The sequence below is a fragment of the Gopherus flavomarginatus genome, chromosome 4 (genome assembly GCF_025201925.1).
Source record: "Gopherus flavomarginatus isolate rGopFla2 chromosome 4, rGopFla2.mat.asm, whole genome shotgun sequence".
Lineage (NCBI taxonomy): Eukaryota > Metazoa > Chordata > Testudines > Testudinidae > Gopherus > Gopherus flavomarginatus.
Window position 1 is genome coordinate 1,908,069 of NC_066620.1, and position 19,635 is coordinate 1,927,703.

The 19,635-nt window shown below is 50.3% G+C and overlaps 1 protein-coding gene across 11 annotated transcripts in view; it reads right to left on the minus strand.

The window, feature by feature from the left end:
- SYNDIG1 (synapse differentiation inducing 1) overlaps nt 1–14,114 on the minus strand; it is a 119,224-nt gene extending 105,110 nt beyond the window's left edge. Inside the window, exons 1-3 of one of the 11 annotated variants that reach the window (XM_050951241.1) lie at nt 13,285–13,670; nt 12,765–12,879; nt 5,697–5,841 (exon numbers count right to left, since the gene is read on the minus strand). The gene's annotated coding sequence lies outside the window, so the exon portion shown is untranslated. Of the gene's footprint in view, nt 1–948; nt 1,177–5,696; nt 5,842–12,764; nt 12,880–13,284; nt 13,692–13,936 lie in introns of those variants that run through there. The other 10 variants (XM_050951244.1, XM_050951236.1, XM_050951232.1 and 7 more) reach the window with 10 other exon arrangements.
- Nucleotides 14,115–19,635: the final 5,521 nt, after the last annotated feature.

Here is a 19,635-nt window from a genome sequence, read left to right on the forward strand (position 1 = left end):
AAACACTTGCCAGCTCATCTGGCAGAGTATTACACACACGCTGGATTTGCTCCACACAGCTGTGAGTGGGGACACAAAGCAGTGGAGAGTTGAGCCACTTACAGCAATGACAAAATCAGTGACATTATCCTTGGGAAAGCACCCAGGCTAATACTGCCTCCATGACCAGAGGGACAGCAGCTTCCTGGGCCCTGTCCACACATGGCTAGGGAGGGCTCAGAGAAGCAGCGGGACTGGAGAATCTGGCAGTGCACCAAGCAGCCTACATTTCCGAAGTGACTAGCGAGTCTAAGGGGGCAACTTGAAACAGCATAAAGGGCCCTGACAGAGGCAGGATACTCCGAACTTTCTGAAAACCAGAGCCCTTAACGGGTCTTGAGTTAGCCACTCCACAACTGAGACAGCCAAAAATCACTTGGCACTTTTGGAAATGAAAACCATCCTCCAATTCTTCGCCCATCCTAGGGGAGAAAAGAGGTGTGGGGCTGGGGAACACAGAGCAAAATTCTCCTAAGTGCCTAAAGGCCAGATTTTTAGGTGCTAAAATTCCCTTATCTCCCCTTGAGTCAATTGAAATATGGACCTAAGTGACTTAGGAGCCAAGTGACATTTTCAAAATGTGACTTAGGCACTTTGGCTCCTACATCTCACTGAAAACCAATGGGATTTCGGCTGTGACTAAATCTTGGGACTTAGACTCCTCAGTCACTTAGCAGAGAGGTAGCTGTGCTAGTCTGTATCCACAAAAGCAATGAGGAGTCCGGGCCACTTTAAAGACTAATCGATTGTTTGTTTTTAAGGTGCCCCTGGACTCCTCGTTGTTTCAGTCACGTAGGTGATTTGGAAAAAAAAATGGCAAACAATGACCACTCTAGTTGCTATGGTGACCGTGGAGGCTACGGCAGCACAGCAATGGCGTTACAGCACCATAATGTAAACACTTCCTACCTTGGCCAAAGGGGTCTTTCCATCAACATCGTTCATCCACCTCTCAGGCAGTAGCTGGGTCAACAGAAGAATTCTGCCATCAGCTGAGCCGTGTCTTCCCCTTGGGTTAGGTTGACCTAACTACGTTGGTTACGGCATGAGATTTTTCACAGCCCTGAATGGCGTACCCAGGCTGATCTCATTTAACTGCAGACTAGAGGCCAAGTTCGGTCTCCAGCTAGGGATGCCACACCAGAAGTGCCAGACCTTAAAGGTGAAGTAACAATACATTTCTTAAGGCACCACTCTCCCAAGAGCGTTTTGCCATTGATTTCAACATGCCCAGGGCAGAGCTAACGATTAACTGGCTGGTAGCCACCCACTCGAATTACGATCCTAAACCAACAGGCATTTTCTTAAACAGGCAGGATCATTTGGTTGGTCCACTCTGAAATCTCTCTCTGAAATTACTGCAAGGATGAGAAAATGAACTATATTTCCACTCAGCATTCCTACAGTAATAGGGCTAATGCATTCCCCTAATTCAGACGCGATTCTCAAGGAATCATGCATCTCACATAGCTCAGAAAAAGTCACTGGATGGTCAACCAGGACATGCCGTACACTCTAGGAAAACTGCTTATCCCTTGTGCCATAATCTGTAGCTGCTTAACCATGCACCACCCATAATAGGAAGCTGACCCAATGCTCTGAGACTGGGTCAGACTGGGCGAGATGCTTGTCTCTCTTTATTTGAATACAGCAACAACAAAAGAATAAAAGGTGTCACTGATTTCTTTTGAGGGGAAATTCCTGAGCTGCAAGCCACTAAGCTTTAATCAATAATCAACTTGAATGCCAACAAATTTTGTTGTGCAGTAGAAAACAAGGTCAATAGATACCAAGGGATTCAAAGTTATCTATACATTTCTCAGCAGTAGAGCAGCAAGGATGAGCCCACAGCAGACAGTCTGATTCCAAGCCCTCACAAGTCCTTTGTATTTCTGAGCCACACGTTTACCAGAGTGAAACCAGACATATATCAGAGGCATATGATGACAAGCATTACGAAGCACTGACCATGGCATTCGCCCTTCCTGCTATGCATGTGCAAACACAGTTACAGACAATTTTCTTAGCTGTGCCTGTGTGTGTGTGTCACTTTGTGAAGTCGGAGTCTGGCTATCAGGTCTAGCCCTCAGACTATATTAGTTCATTGTTCAAAAGAGCCTTATGTGAAATTATGAAAATTCTCAGCCTATTCATACAGCTGGTTGGGAAAAAATTTTCACAAATTGCTTTTTCATCAAAAAATGCTGATTCACAAACAATTTTGGTTTTGATGATACAGAGCCAGTTTGCACAGATCTCCAGATGCTAAACAATGTTGGAAAAAAAAGTTACTAAGTTGTTGAAATACTTTGTTTCGTTCAAAACAAAAATGCCAGGTTTCTGGTTCGCAGTGACTTTTTGTTTAGAAATTTAAGCTAATGAGTGAAAAAAAAAAAAGTCAAAACACTTGAAAGTTACTGAAACAAAACATTTTAACTGAAAAAAATGGGTTTTTGAATGAATATTTTCAAGATTTTTGACTTTTTCCATCTGTAAATGATCTATTTTAAGGATGTGATTTTCAGAAGCACTCATTGTTGGCCTAACCCTTCTCCCGCTGAAGTTAATGGGAGTTTTACCATGAAATTCACTGAGGGCAGAACTCAGCTAGTGCTGAACACTTCTGAAAACCCTCACCACAATAAATAATCCTCTACATAGATTTGGTTCTTCCGTGGGGTTTATCAATCAGTTAGGATAGTGTTCTCCGGAATATGGAGCGCATCCCTGAAGGACCAGCTAGAGCAACACCCATAGGCCTCTCAACTGTTCTCCAGAAACTCAGCTTTCAGTTACAAAAAAAGCAAGTCTCTCGCTGTTGTGGTTGTGAAAAAACCTTGAGAACGTAGCCTGAATGTAACCAATGCAGACGTCTTCCTGAGTTTGCGGAGAGCCAGAAACAATCTGCTCTGAAGCATGAACTGCACCATTGATTTCAATGGGTCTTAGTGATTACATTACATTAACTATTTCATGGCTCAGTGAGCATGTGAGGGTTCGTCTATAGGGGAAATTCAGTGGCTTAATTATACCAAGATAGTTATACTGGCATATTTCCCCATGGGGGCAAGCTTCTTCCAACGTAAGAGCCTTTTTCCAGTTTAGCACATGTCACTTTGAAAGCAATATAAACTCAGCTCTCTTACTCTGGAGTAAGAGCGTCACACGGGTCATTAGACTGGTAAAACGACAGCAGTTCAATTCATGTAGGCAAACCCTAAGAAAGGGGAAGATGTGTCTTATTACCAACCTCAGCCCAGGCTACCCACACTTTTGGCAAGGGGCACAATGGGTTTCGTTTGCCAACCTTCTGGAAGCTGGGTTGTCCAACAGGACATTACTGCTTTAGGGATGGGAACACTGCTGTTCGTCATTTCTGCACCTCTCCGATGAAAGCTGAGTTTCCTCTTTAAAACTAGAATCAGAGTTCACGTCTGAAACGCGCACACATGAATTAGGGTCTGAGCCGGGATGGAAATAAGGGTCAAAATGCAAAGCTAAGGGGAGTGCTTGGGTATGAAATAAGAAGCATCTACGCTGGGCCCTCACTTGGGCTTTAACACTGCCACCGTGTGTGCCGCAAAGTGGATTTATTTCAGCCGGATGTGCCACCTGGCGTTACCAGAATGACTTCTGCCAAAGTACAGGTCAGGGAGAGTTAAAATTCCCACTCGCTGGGCCAGGGACAGTCATTTCCTCAGTGTCCACACAATGCCGAGCCCTGGCTGGCCTCTCCCTGCTGCTACAATATAAACACCACCACCACCACAAGCTCCTCCCTTGTTAAAAACATATCGCTTTCCATTCAGCTCCTCACAGCCCTGACCCCATGCAGCCAGCAACCCGCCGGGATGTCAGAGCTCTGAAGATCTCTTTATTTGCCCTTTTATCCTGTCTCCCCAAGAGACCAGCTGATCCTCCTTCAGCAGACATGTTTCACTCCAGTGTTCCTCCTTTGGTTGTTCCTGCTCCCTATGAAATCAATGCTAAACTCCCCACCGAGCTTGACGAGAGCAGGATCTAGGGTGACCAGATTCCTGATTTTATAGGGACAGTCCCGATTTTTGGATCTTTTTCTTATATAGGCTCCTATTACCCTCCACCCCCATCCCAATATTTCACATTTGCTGTCTGGTCACCCTAGCAGGATCAGACCCTCCCTGAGCTAGGGGGTAGTGAACATGGGCCTTTTGCACGGCGCATGCTCCCCATGCAGGACTCACAGCTTCTTCTGATGGCACAAGAGTGCAGAATCAAGCCGGGATGGTCAGCTTGGATCCGCTGCAGGGCAGGTCTCTGGGCCACTGACAGGTGAGGCTGAGCCTTGCCTGCACTTCTAATGCTCAGTAACTGCTTGGTGAAGTTCTAACTTTGGTCAGATGCTAAAGCTGGAAGCAGTTTGATGTGCTTGATTCTGTAATGCTCTTAGAAACACACGTACGGTCTGGCCGGCGTACATCGGTACAACTCCACTGTCGTCCAGGGACCCCTTAGCGACCCCTCTAGCTGCCTGAGGGGGCCTTCAATGCACCTATACTGATTTGCACCATTTGGGGATCTGGCCCCATTAATTTCAGCATTGCTACTCCGGTGGAAACTGCCTGGTGCTCGGGCTCCTGGTGTAGAATTGCATTCACTCGGGAGAACAGAAGCCAAAAGCAGTACACGACCACAGCAACTAATTTATCATTGACACTGGCGCCTCTGATCTAGAGAGCTTCCCTCCCTCCCCCTGCCCCCCTCCTCAGGGGAGTTCGCTGCCCGGCTCCTAGGCCAGTATCACACACTCACGGCTCACTCGCAGGGTTGAAAACGCTCCTTGCCCAAGTTCCCAGGCCAAGCTGTAGCACAGAATATTTTGGCTGGCCAGAGAGCTCTGCAGGAGAGTCTTCCTGTACATTCCCAGCCTGGAGCTGCTAGCGACAGAATGGTCATTCCCTGGAGCCCTAGTGAAGTGTCAGCAGGTCACTGTTACCGGTAATTAACACTGCCCTTCAGAGCGAGTCACTTCTGCCCATTGAGGATGGAGGTGGAGGGAGGCTCAGCGGTCATGTCGCCCTCCCCGTCAGTACCCGGCCCGGGGAAGCTACTGACCAACCAGAGGAGCAAGTGGGGTGATCAGTCCCGGTCCCGGGCCACCTGGGACATGCTGCGCTATGCTAAGAGAGCGGACAGGCTAATCGTAGTAAAATCAACCCAGGCTGAGCAACCTCCCCACGCGCATCTGGCAGCGTCCCTCATCTGAACCTGCAGCCCCCGGCCAGGTGAGGCCCAGGCCTCTCACTGACCACAAGGCCCAGCTCTGCGAGGCTGATAAATGAAGCCGATGAGGCCAAACAGCTTTGGGCTTGTGAATGCAAAGTGTGTCTTACCCCAGCGCTCCCCAGGGGACAGCGGGGCTGCTCACGAGCGCTTAGCTGGCTTTTCAGAGCTGTTTCCTGTTCAGAATTCAGGCTGAACTGCTGTGTTTTGTCTTGATTTTATTGGTATTTGTACGACAGTAAAACCTAGGGGCCCAACTGTGAGCGGGGCCCACGTGCTAGGCCCTTGACAGCCCGTGACTAGGGCCAGTCACTGGCGGAATGAGCTGGCAATGGGTGGGAGAAAGGGTCGCCCGAGCCCATGCCCACGCCCACCGTCTCACACACAAGACCAACCTGCCTCCCCTCTTCAATTTGGGCAACAGAGATGCATGTCCCACTTGCAGCTGTCTCCTTCCCCAATCTGAGCACGTGACCAGCAGGATGCCAGCTGAGGATCCTCATGCATGCACCCCATTGAAAGGCACAGTAAGACCTGTGTCTAAACAGGGCAGAAATCCATTAACCGGGGTGGAATCAGTCCAGTATCGCTACCCCGGCTTTTCCCTACGGTAACGCCCAGCCCTGTGTCTGATAGAGGGGGAGCACTACAGAGACAATATGCCCAGAAGAGAAGGGAGTGCCCTACCTCAGTCTCAAGGCTCCAGCTCGCAGGCTTTACGCTCTGCCTCTTAACAATCAAAGCACATTGCAACAGCAGCAGCTGGTGCTGCTAAGTTTGCTACACAGCCTACTCTGGCTTGGCTGAGAAATTAAACTGCCATTTGCTTTTCCAGCACAGCTAACTAACTCTGACCTACCTGCCCGTAGCTGAGCCCAGCCCCATTCATGCCAGACCTCTGATCAGAGCCTGAAGAGAGACATTCCACATTCAGAAAGGTGCCTCCCTGGTGTCCCCCCACCCCCAAGGTTACTGCCATCAGCTAGGCTCATCGTCTTCACTGATGGGCAGCTCAGTTCTACTGCTCTGCTCACGCCTCCCCTTCTCCGATCCCTCCCCCAGAGACTGTGTGGGTCTCTTAGCTCTGCCATCGGCCTCTCTCCTCTCGGGCTGAGCCTGAGCTCACTCAGACACTCTGCAGAGGTGTAGCGGGATGTGCTTTGGAGAAGAGGGATTCTTGTTCTTTGGGAAAACACACATATGTTCGCTTTATACGCTGGAGCCTTCTCCATTGACCTTGCTGAGAGCCCCACGTAGGTCTCTACACTGGACTTTGCCCCCCCAGAGATCTCCTCCTTTATTCACTATTAGCAGATTTCCATACTGGAGGCAAGCACGAGGCACTGCCGTATCTGAAACTCGGCAGGACACCCGTCCTTCGCTCAAAGAAGCCTGTGCACAGGACGGCCACGAACAGCAGAATCTTCCCGCAGAAAGGAATCTCGCAGTCAGCAGCTGAGGTCACTTAGCCAAGCAGAAGGAAAGCAAACTGCCCTGCCTTGCACTTTTGGAGCCTGCAAATACATCTGTTCTCTGGTGTGGATAATTGAATTCTTAATTGTAGGGAAGGGCACAGTGCTGCTCTCATTCAATGCAGTAGAAATCTAAAATGACTTCACTGGCTCCTCGGCGCCTAATTAAAAATTCACCCCAGACATCAGAAAACAGGTCAAATGACGTAGAAAAATTCTACCCTGGTCCCATACTTCACATCACACATTCAAGGCCAACCTCACCCTTGCTGTAGATTTTAGCAAGGGCCAGAACTGGGCATTCAATTAAAATTCAGTTGCAACCTTAACTCTGCATCATCACAATGCCCAGAACTTCTCAGCATCACTTACGGATAAATTCAGATCACGTTTACACTGATGTAGGACCCAGAGTAACTCTGGTGACTTTCTTCTCACAGACTCAGACTCGAGGACTGGAAGGGACCTCGAGAGGTCATCGAGTCCAGTCCCCTGCCCTCATGGCAGGACCAAATACTGTCTAGACCATCCCTAATAGACATTTATCTAACCTACTCTTAAATATCTCCAGAGATGGAGATTCCACAACTTCCCTAGGCAATCTATTCCAGTGTTTAACTACCCTGACAGTTAGGAACTTTTTCCTAATGTCCAACCTAAATCTCCCTTGCTGCAGTTTAAGCCCATTGCTTTTGTTCTATCATTGAAGGCTAAGGTGAACAAGTTTTCTCCCTCCTCCTGATGACACCCTTTTAGATACCTGAAAGCTGCTATCATGTCCCCTCTCAGTCTTCTCTTTTCCAAACTAAACAAACCCAATTCCTTCAGCCTTCCTTCATAGGTCATGTTCTCAAGACCTTGAATCATTCTTGTTGCTCTTCTCTGGACCCTCTCCAATTTCTCCACATCTTTCTTGAAATGCGGTGCCCAGAACTGGACACAATACTCCAGTTGAGGTCTAACCAGCGCAGTGTAAAGCGGAAGAATGACTTCTCGTGTCTTGTTTACAACACACCTGTTAATGCATCCCAGAATCACATTTGCTTTTTTTGCAACAGTATCACACTGTTGACTCATATTAAGCTTGTGGTCCACTATGGCCCCTAGATCTCTTTCTGCCATACTCCTTCCTAGACAGTCTCTTCCCATTCTGTATGTGTGAAACTGATTGTTCCTTCCTAAGACCATTTCTCCAATTTGTTCAGATCATTTTGAATTTTGACCCTGTCCTCCAAAGCAGTTGCAATCCCTCCCAGTTTGGTATCGTCTGCAAACTTAATAAGCGTACTTTCTATGCCAACATCTAAATCGTTGATGAAGATATTGAACAGAGCCGGTCCCAAAACAGACCCCCGCGGAACCCCACTTGTTATACCTTTCCAGCAGGATTGGGAGCCATTAATAACTACTCTCTGAGTACGGTTATCCAGCCAGTTATGCACCCACCTTATAGTAGCCCCATCTAAATTGTACTTTCCTAGTTTATCTATAAGAATATCATGTGAGACCGTAACAAATGCCTTACTAAAGTCTAGGTATATCACATCCACTGCTTCTCCCTTATCCACAAGGCTCGTTATCCTATCAAAGAATGCTGTCAGATTAGTTTGACATGATTTGTTCTTTACAAATCCATGCTGGCTATTCCCTATCACCTTACCACCTTCCAAGTGTTTGTAGATGATTTCTTTAATTACTTGCTCCATTATCTTCCCTGGCACAGAAGTTAAACTAACTGGTCTGTAGTTTCCTGGGTTGTTTTTATTTCCCTTTTTATAGATGGGCACTATATTTGCCCTTTTCCACTCTTCTGGAATCTCCCCCGTCTCCCATGATTTCCCAAAGATAATAGCTAGAGGCTTCTACTGTAGTCCAGGCTTTATACCATACCCACCACTGTAGTATTTGAACAGGTTAAGGGGAGCAGTGTGGCCCAGTGGCTAGGACACTGGATGAGGACTCAGGAGACCTGGCTTCTACTCCTGGCTCTGCCAGCAGCCTGCTGAGTGACTGGGAGCAAGTCATGTCACTGTCCCTTGCCTCAGTTTCCCCATGTGTAAAATGGGGATAATACTGACCTGCTTTGCAAAGCACTTCAAGATTTACTGATGAGAAGTTCTAGATAAGAGCCAGATAGCAGCAGTAGTGGAATAACCCTGCACTTACATTGTTCCACTAGAGATGGACTTCCCTCCTGAGATCTTGGGGGGCGAGTTGCCAGGGCATCTCTCCTCTCTAATTATTACTGTGATCTGGGTTACAATAGCACCTCTGAGATCAGGGCCCACAGTGCTCTACTCTGTACAAACACACAGGAAAAAATCAGTCCCTGCAACGAAGACCTTACAGTCTAAACACACAAGACAAAGGATGGGAGAAAAGAATTGCTATTAACTGCCGTCTTGCAGATGGGGAAATGAGGCAGAGAGAGACTGAGGCCCAGGCCCTCAGAGATATTTGGGTGCCTACCACCCACTGCCATGAATAGAAGTTAAGGCCACATGCTATCAAGCATCTCCCCCTTGGTCTCTTCTAGAAGAAGCAGGCAGAGAAGCTTAGAATTGAAAACAGGCCTACTGGCTTTCAGGCCAAAACCTTCATCACAAGCCCCTCCTGCCTCCCAGAGGTAAACGGTATCAGTGGTCCTTGTTCACCGCCTGGCTTATCACCATCAAGGGGCAATTTGCCGTAGGCAGCATGGTAAAGCAGACCCTGTTAGAGATAGGAACCAGTATCCCAAGGGGCCGGCAGTCTGATTGCTCGCCCCTGAGGTGGTCAGGGCAATTCCCCATCGTACAGGATCAGTTGTGACCTCGCACAGTCTATTTAACCAGCATGAACCCTGAGACCACAAGGCTGAGAGTTCTCCAGGGTAATCACGCCTGTGGTAACCACGCGACCAGCACGCTTAGGCTGATTGACAAGGCATTTAAATGAATGATGCCATATTAGACCACACCCCGAGCAGGATCACAGTTTGCTTCAGAGATAACGTAAACGGCAGGTCAACTGCAAGCCAACAGACAGGGACCAATTTAATAGGCAAGGTACCTTCCAGCTCTTCCCCAACTAGTGCTCCAGCGGTGCATGGGAAATGAGACCTGTCACTGCACTGCAGCTGGCCTCACGCCTTGCGCACGACAGCTGGACTCACTCCTGTGAACTCCTTCTACCGAGAGTCTCCAACTTTACATGATTTTCTCAATTACATTTTCCAAAGTAGCCTATAGAGGCAAATCCACTGTCACTTGTAACAGAGCCGGCCTACGGAGCAGGCCAAGGTTTCTAGAAACTGGATTGGAACCCAGGAGACCTGGATTCTATTCATCTCCCTGCCACGGACCTGCTCTGTGACCTTCACCCAGTTATTTCACACCTCTGTGCCTCAGTTTCCCCTCCCATCACCCGTTTCTGCCTTCACTATTTTGACTGTAAGCTCTTCAGCATGAGGACTGCATATGTACAGAGCTTAGCCCAACCCTGATCTCAGCTGGGGCTGCTCGGGTCTACCAGGCAAGGACAGAGCAGAGGATGGGAAGCATCAATGGGGAAAGAGAGAGACAATTCAGAATTAATGCGGTAAAATAGCTAATATCAGTCTAACGGGGAAGGAGGGTTAGATTAAGCTGACACTGTCAGGGCAATAGAACGGAGCTTGCTCTGTCAGGTTTTTAAGCAATCGCAGCCAGAGACAGACAGTGGTGCCAACATGCCACGTAACAGTAACTGGACGGGGGCCGGGCTGGGCTGGGCCTGGAGTGGGACAGGAGCATGGGACACAGATGGAAGAAACCAAAGTCAGGTTGGGTGGGCTTGGGCACAATCTCTACACCAGAGGTAAACGCGCTCAGGGCGGGTCCGAAGCCCATTGAAATCAATGAGAGGCTTCCCATGCATCCCGCTGGGCCTGGGATCAGCCTTTATGGATGGTTTTTAGCTCCTATACTGAGCACGGGTAACGGGCCCTGGAAAGCCTAGCGGAGCTGAATCAAACCCAGTGCTATGGCAGGGCCAGCCTAGCAGACCCCACCAGGAGAGCACCTTGGCCTGCCAGCATGGCCAGACAGGCTGAAAATCGGGTGGGTTCCCGGCTCGGGGCATGGAAATAGAGAGGGGCTAGTACCCACCCGGCCCTGACTCTGCCGAGGACTCTGGATGGGGATGGAGGGTCACCTGCGGGCCCCCACCCAGCAAGGTGCTTAAGCAAGTGTGTTGCTTTAAGCAGGCCCAAGCTTTGCAGAATGATGGTGGGTGGGCCTGTCAGGAGTAGAGCGCACATCGTCCTCCCCCTGCAAACCACTGGGAAATCCACAGAAAAGCGATGCTATCTTAGGGCTGCACCAGCTTTTGGGTGCAGGGTGCAATCCCTCTTTGGAGCTGTGCTGGGGGCACCTGCAAGCAGCTAGATCCCCTAAGGTCTCGGCAGGCCTCAAGAATAACCCCTTGCTTCTTCCCAGAGCCTCCGGGAAGAGGAAGAAACAGGCCTGGAACTCCAATTCAGCAAAACTGAAATCCCCTTGACTTCAAATTAAGCACACACTCAAATGCTTTGCTGAATAGAGACTTCAGTGCTTAAAAATACAGAAATTTTGCAGGTATGTGTGGGTGGGGAATAGGGACCTTTACAAAGGCTAATAGATAGATACATGCAATAGGGACAAGGATAGGTCTGTATAAAAATAGCCTGTGTACTGCAGGCATACACGCACATCCCACATGTACTGCATTGCTCTTTTGAAATGCAGTTTTTGCAGGTGCAAAGAAAACCACTGCCTTCTAACCTGAACCCATCACACGTCTGTGATGACACTAACCATGCCCTGCTGAGTCCTTCTGGCCAGATCCTTAGCATCGCCGCATCTAAATCACTAGCGGGACATGGATTTGTGCCAGCTGAGGGTCTGGCTTTTTGGTTTATTGTTACTGCACAGACTGTAACAGCTCTAAGGCTCTATTGTGTTAATCACATGTAGGAAAGTTTGGCCAAAGGATGTATTCTTTAGTCTGTGTAGCCGTACGCCCAAGCATACACCCAGACTTATTACATCTTGGTTGAACTAAAGTTATTAGTTATTTCTAATATTAAAACCTTCGCTTTGTTCTCCTTTTCTCCCACTGGCGCAATGTAAATCACAACCTGTCAAATTTCTGTTTCTGAAAACACACAAGGACGCACACACAAATTCTGAAGTCAGTAAACTTAATTGGCTTTGCAGTCTTAGCAGACCAAACTGGTTTTAACGCCGTCCTGGACGGACATTTATGGCTAAGTTATAAATGCCTGCTGATAGGAATGTATAATGGAAAGGAAGAGAAGCATATCAGGGCATTAGTGGGCACTGCTAGAATACACAACACCTGATACCATCCTATGAAGCCAAAACATTAGGAAGACTGAATTCAGAATGAGCTGAAATGGAATATGCTGCAGATACACAATGCACTGCATGATCTCTGCATTTGTATAACCTGGAGCTTTCCTTCTGTGTGTGATCTGTTAAGTATGTGGTGCTGGTGGTGGAATGCAATGTTCTTTGGCTTGATTTAATTTATTACAAATGCATTTATCTTTCATAAACGCGCACCACCCATAGATACAAAATTGTCGCTAAAATGTCACCTTGACCAGTAAAATGAGAATTAATGTATCCTGGGAAGCAGCTGAGCTTCCAGCTAGTATGACGAGGCTCCAGATACTGCTAGTTGGAGGCAGACATGACTCCTTAGCAAGAACTATCTTCACACAGGAATGTAGACAGGTGTATTCCTCACCCTGGCTGCAGCCTGCAACCCACAACAATCCATCTCCTTTAAAAAATACACTTGGCACGTCTGCCTAGGTTTAAGACTATCAAAGCACCTTTTAATTGTTGTTAATACCCAGTTTCAGAGGGGTCCATGGCTCATTATTTTAACTGAGTGTATAACAACCCCCCCCCCAAAGGTTCTATTTTTCCTAGGTTCTTTCCTGTCTCTCCTTTCTCCACTTACCTGTAGCTGTTTAGCAGCTTTTTTCTTTTTCACTTTTATTCTTGTGACTCAGAGCCCAAGAGGTGTTTTCTAAAGCTGGGGGGTCTCATGTGGCTGGATAATTCAGCATTTCTTTCTATTTTAAGAAATACAACTGGATAAACCTTTGCAGGCCTCATTGCTACAGTTCTTGTTGCAAACAAACCCTGCTTTGCAGAGGACACTGTACAAACTATCTACAAGTCCGTGTCCTATCTTCTGACAATACTCTAGTTTCTGCTCAGGAACAGCTGCCGCTGCTGAAGTGCCTTGCACAGAAAGACCTTCCAGCATTTTGCAAATTGTCCCCAGTGAAGCCTTTGGAGACCCATGTGAGGGAGCTGCATTCCCATGTTACCGACAGGAAACCGAGGATCAGTTTGGGATAACAGACGTGCCCTCGATCACCCAGCAATCGGCGGCAGGAGAGACCCACATTTGCTGACTCCCAGGGGCTTGCTTCACCCACCAGCTTCCCTCCCCCGGAGGAATCGGTTCCTACCTGTGAAGGGACGGAGCAAATCGCTTCTTCCTGCAGAAGGATTCTGCTTGACACTGGCTCTGCTCCCACAGTCCAAGCCTGCCCCTTCCCCTGAACCATGCACCGCCCTGACACCTGGGCTGCTGTGCACCGATCCCCGGGCGGTCACCACCGCGCTCCCTGCCTGCGGCAGCGTCCCGCAGCCGGCCGGAGCAGACCGCAGCGCAGCGCTGGCGTCCCGCTGCGAGCCCAGGAGCCTCTCCCCGGGCAGCCCCCGACAGCTCGCCTGGGCGGAGAACAAACTTCCCCTTGGTGTTCAGCGGGACAGTCTGTGTCCGCGCCGGGCAGCCGGCCTGGCACGTCCCCGGCTCGGGAGCTGGAGCAAACTGCGCCCTGCGCCCACCTCCCCCGGCAGCCCGAGCCCTGGCGGGTCCGGGGCGGGGGCCAGAGCTGCGGCCCGGCCGCTCCCCGAGGGAGGGTCCCGGCGCCCCCGGGTGACAATAAAGCGCTTGAGCCCGGCGCCGCTTCCGTTCCAAGGGGAGCCCCGGGGAGCCCCCGAGACAAGGGGGCAGGAGCAACACGTGCACCCCCAGCGGTGACAGGCTCCGCCGCCCGGGCAGCGGGGCTGGGACCCTCCCTTCGGCCCGCACCGCATCCCCCCGGCGGAGCTCACCTGGCCCGCGAGGCGCCCCGCATGGCGGCGCCCCGGGAGAGGCCGGGCTGCGGGCGCAGCGCAGCGCAGAGCCGGCGGGGGAGCGCCCTGCACCGCGGCACTGGCGGGGAGGAGGCGCGAGCGGCCCCGCATGGCAGAGCGGCCAGCCGGCCCCTGCTGCCGGGAGAAGCGGCGGAGCTTTGAGCAGAGGAACCGCCGCAGCCGCGCCTGGGGCTGGCCGGGGACTGACCGCCCTGCGCATCTCTCCCTCCCGGTCCTAAAGGCAGCCCGGCCCCCCAGCCCAGGGATCCAGCGGCTGCTCCTACCGGCTCCGCGCCGGGGGAGGCTCCCTGCGGCCCTCCAGGCAGCCCCGGGGGGCCGCTGCAAAGGCTCTCCCGTCCCGCAGGGAATTCGTGCTGCAAAGGGCACCCGCCACCAGCCCCGTCTGATCCGGGGTTAATTGTCCCCCTTGCAGGGCTCCGGGCGCGCTCTCCGCCCTGGCTGCTGTCACTCCGCTTTGGCAGCGCCTGGAACCGGTGCTGGGGGGGAGGTGTGTGAGGGTTTCTGTCCCCCCAGCCCTGCCCTGGCCCGGAGCAGAGCGCGCCTCCCTCGCCCACCGCACTGGGGCCACCTCCCGCACCGTGTCCGGCTACTATCCTGGCGACGACACGCTGCAGCCCTGCCTGGCTCTTTAGCCAGATCCTGGCTTTTCATGCCACAGCTGCAGGGGTTGCACAACTCACCCGCAGGGCTGCCTCAAACATGGGCTGCACCCGCATCCCGGCTGGGCAAGGGCCTGGACAGCCCTCTCATAAGGGACAAGGGCCTGCAGGCCCCCGGCCATTGAGACTTGCTTGTGCTTCCCCCGCTGAAGCCAGGGGAATGACCCCTTAGCTCAACAGGCTTTGGCTCACGCCCAGGCGCTGGTGTAAATCAGGGTGAACTCTGCGGAGGCCAGCTGCATTGCACCCCTGTAACCCAGTGTGAAGTCAGAATTAGCAGGAAAGGCGGCTCCTCAGCATACACTCATTACACTATGGCCTAGCCACCAGCCCCACTGCTTGAGAAACCCAGCTTGGGGGTCGGGGAGGGGGGCAAAGCCATAGAAATAGGCTATAGGGAGCTACCCTGCACTGGCAGTTGGCAAGCGGGACCAGTCCTTCCTGGGAGAGCTATGATGTAACAGGCTTTCACTGCTACTTCCTAGGACGCCTTCCACTGTAAACTCTTTGGGGCCAGGCCCAGCTCTGTTCTGTTTGTCCAGCACCTAGCATATGGGGTCCTGGGCTCTGCTTGGGGCTCACCCACAGCATAACAATACAGACAGACAATGACAGTAGGGTCCATTGATTCCATTGCATGTCACCTTCCACCACTGTCAGCAGCGCTGGACAAGCCACTGGGAAAAAAACTTCTCCCACCATTCTGGATGCTTCAACTTAAAACTCTAGTCCAAGGTGCCCATCCATTGTGTGTGTTTCATTTCTTTATTTGCTTTTGTCAACATAATTGGCAGTTGTACCAGCTGCAGAGATCATCCACAACATGATATTCAGCAGCTACCCATGTTTAGCTCCATACTCATGTTGTGTCTTGGAAATCTTTAATGAGGAGCATGATGGATTTTCTCTTCTTACCCGCAATCTCCTCATTAGTCATACTTGCAAAAGCAGTAGTGGCAAATCATTAATGAAAGATCACTCTCAATATTTAAATTGTGTTTTAAATTTCTTGTACATGGCTTGGAAATCTACACTAGTCACTCTTTTCTGTCTCCATTTATATAGTTTTACTAATTTGTTTGCTCAGTTGCTGTTCTTGAAATGTGAAAAGGGGCCTAATTCCATTATTTCTACAGCTGTTCAAAACATGGACTTTCCGTCCCATCTGAAATTCTGATACTGACATTTATTTTCATCCCAAGTTGGGACAAAAAGTTCAAATGTTGAAACTGTTGCTGGAATGAAAACTTCAGAAAAAAACTCTATTGAGAAATATCAAAATATTTTGTTTTGATGTTTTTGATCAAAACATTTTGATGTTCACACATGATGCATTTCATTTTGATTTAATTTTCTCAACAGAGAATTCAGCTGCACTCCGTCTTTTCCCTTGGAAGATTTGTTTTAATAAAGCCCCATTTTTCTGAAAGGTGAAAAATGTTTTATTGAAAAATTCTCTTCTTATTTCCTGGCTGGCATCGGGGCTTGAAAAACCCACTTGCCTCAAATGGCTTCACATGGCGTATTGGGTCCAGTTCTGGACGCATTTCAGGAAAGAGGTAGACAACTTGGAGAAGATGAAGAAAGGTCTAGAAAACATGAGCTATGAGGGAAGATGGGAAAATTGTGTTTGTTTAGGCTGGAGACAAGAAGACGACGGGGGCAAGGGAGACAGGATAACAGTTTTCAAGTCATATAAAAGGTTGTTACAAGGAGGAAGGTGATACATTGTTCTCCTTAACCTCTGAGGATAGGACAAGAAGCAATAGGCTTCAACCACAGCAAGGGAGCTTTAGGCTGGACACAGGGCTGGTGCAACCATTTAGGCGACCTAGGTTGTCGCCTAGGGCACTAGGATTTGGGGGGCGCCATTTTCTTCAGCAGCGACCGCAGCTGATTGGCACCACAAGCCTGGGAGTTGGGAGAAGTGAAGCAGCCACGGCATGGGGCGAGGGTGGGGAGCTGCCACAAGGGGGCGCCTCAGGGTGGAGGGGGGAGCTGCTGCGGGCGGGGGCACCTCAGGGCGGGGGCGCAGGGGAGGAGGGAGCAAGGTGGAAGTTTTGCCTAGGGCGCGAAACATCCTTGCACCAGCCCTGGCTGGACATTAGGAAAAACTTCCTAGCTGTCAGGGTGGTTAAGCACTGGAACAAATTGCCCAGGGAGGTTGTGGAAACTCCAGCATTGGAGGCTGTTAAGAGCAGGTTGGACAAACACCTATCAGGAACAGTCTAGTTATTAGTAGTCCTGCCTTGAGTGGAGGGGACTGGACTAGATCCTTCTCATTGTGACAAAATCCCCTTGCACCCACGCCAGCGTAACCCAATGCAGTACCACCTGCCTGAGTCTGCAGGGACCTGCCCTCCAGAGAGGGAGGCTAATCCACTGCTTAGAGCACCAACCTAGACCCTGAGACGCCTTGTCTTCAATTCCTTGCTCTACCCCAAGTCACGCAGCCCCAGTGCATCAGTTCCCTCTGCAACGGGGCCAGTGACACGAGGGTGGCAGGTGCTCAGTTAGCCTGGAGCTGGCGGGTAGGGAAGTACCATATCTAGAAAGATAGTCACCATTATCTGCTGAGGAGAGGGAGGGGCTGGCTGCATCTGGACCCAGCTGCCACCACTGGTAGGGTGGGTGTGGCTGGCAGCTGGTGTGGTCCAGAGGGTCCCGGCAGGAGGCACTGGCAGGACAGTTCTGCATGGCCCGGAGGGCTCTCTGCTGATACCACCCCAGCAGCAGGAATTAATACTGTGCAGGAGAATCTCCAGCAGCATCTGTCCATTTATTTCCTCTGTTTTGCAAGGGACGTGCTGCCTCCATTGATTAGAGTGATGAGGAGCAGCATTAATTGATTTAATTAGAGTTTGGGAAGGGAGCATGCCCTGAGGTCCAGCGTGATCTCTGGACCAAAGGGCCTGGAGGGGTATCTGATCCCCAGGAGAGCAGGCAGGCAGGGCTGGGACTCAGGATGGGGTATGGCATGGGGCTGGTGGATAAGTTTAGTTCCTGAGCCAGTGGATACTGGGTAAAGTTTCCCAACTCTGATTAACATACCCTACGGTCACAGTCGAGCAGAGCTCTACAAACCGACATGTGCTGCTTTCTCAGTTCTTAAAGACACAACATTTAATTCAGTGCAGGCGCCGGCCTGGTGTCTGAACGTTAGCCACCATAACACAATGCATGTATCAAATGCAGAACTTCTTTTTAAATTCAGTCACTTATGGACTGAATGCAGAGGATGCCCGTGAGAAAAGCTGGCAGTACAAAAATAGGGGTATTCTCAGATACCTGAATATCTTCAAAGCCACTTCAGAGTACGCTTCCATGGGAGCAGCTGTGGCATTTTGCTATCATAATTTGCATCTCCAACAACAAACACTCTTTACAATCAGACACACAATATGGGTCTATTCGTATCAGAGAGGAAAGAGACTGAGAAGATTAAAACGGAGTGAAAAGGGAAGTTCAAGAAGGGAGCGGTCTGGCCACAGATTAGATGGAACTAGAGCCAGTTCACCAGTGTGGTGTGACTCATGCTCCCCTCTGCTGGACAGAACCACGTTCAGTCCAGTCGAGTGCCTGTCAATCTGCTCACGGTGATAGATAAGCCTCCTCTAGTGCACAGTGGCAGAAGCTGGCTGTTCGGAGAAGGAGCAGCTGAGTTCTGTCCCCTGCTTGCTGTGAAGCTGGGTGAGCATCTTGTACATAACAATTGCAGAACAACCACTCTGAGGTCTTAATTGGCAACCGGTGTCTTACAGCCTGTAATTATACAAAGCACCATTGTTGGGTATGAACAACGCAGCACTTGCATTGCCAGAGTGGAACAGATCCACAGTCTCTCTCGGCCAGTGGTCAGTACCAGCTGCTGCCGTAAGCAGGAGACAGTGATGGCATAATCTGCCCTCAGGGAAGTTTCCTCCTGACCCCATTAGAGATTTTTCTTAACCCTGCAAGCATGAGGGTTTGAAGCCTTCCAAACACCTGTTTATATTTGAGTATTATCACTGGATAGTTTTGTGACCTAGTGCGACGTGGAGGGAATTTACTGTTTTTATGAGTGATATGCATGGCAATGACTTACTTGACTAGGGAATGCTACTCCAAGGCGGGGGAAGGGTTAAAAAGCTACCCCTGTGGCAGGCCAGGCGCCCTGGGTGTTGAGTTATGCAGCTGTCTGGGATGGTAGGAATGCAGAGCATTAAAGGATTGGCCAAAACCAACCCCATCAATGTAGGATTCAGAAAGACCAGGGGGTCCTCAGGTGCTGAACCCTATACACCTAACAAGGGGAAACGCCAGGAGGCAGAGCCGGTGAACTCGGGAGGACAAAGGGCCACCAGGTGACAGGACACTAATAGAAGAGCTGGTGTCTGGCCGCACAGGGAGAGAGAGCCAGGAAGTGGATTCCATGACAGCATGGCTAGGCGGAGCGCTGGCTTGGCCAGGATGGTCTGCATCTTAACCCTTGCATCTCTGTGCTAACACAAGCATTTCCCCACACTGCATTTCTGTTGACTAGTTAACCCTGCTCTGCTTTGAAAAGGCTGCCTGGGGTCACTGCAAATATGAGGTGAGGTGCATCGGGCCCTGGAGAGTGTAGATGTCTCAGGCCAGGAGCCTATTGAAAAGGGAGCTGGGATTACAGGAGTGAGGTTCAAGCAATTGTCCCACTGGATTTCAGAGCAGGTTGAGCCGCACTGGAGCAGTCTCTTTACGCCAGCATGGTTCAGGGGCTTGGCCATGTATCTGCAAAATGCCTGAGCTGGAGTTTTTATCCTCGGGTGGCCAGCCTCTTAAAGCCTAGCAGTAAGAGAGTCCAAGGAGGTTGTGAGGCGAGTAGCCTTCCTGAAGCCAGGCTGTAACGGGCGTGGGAGGTGGGCAAAAGCCCGTGGTCAGTAATGAGAAGGCCCTAGCTCTGCACAGGGGGGTGGAGACCATTAGTTTTTCAGCACCGCTGTTACAGATGTTAAACTTGTAAAAATAAAACAAAACCCC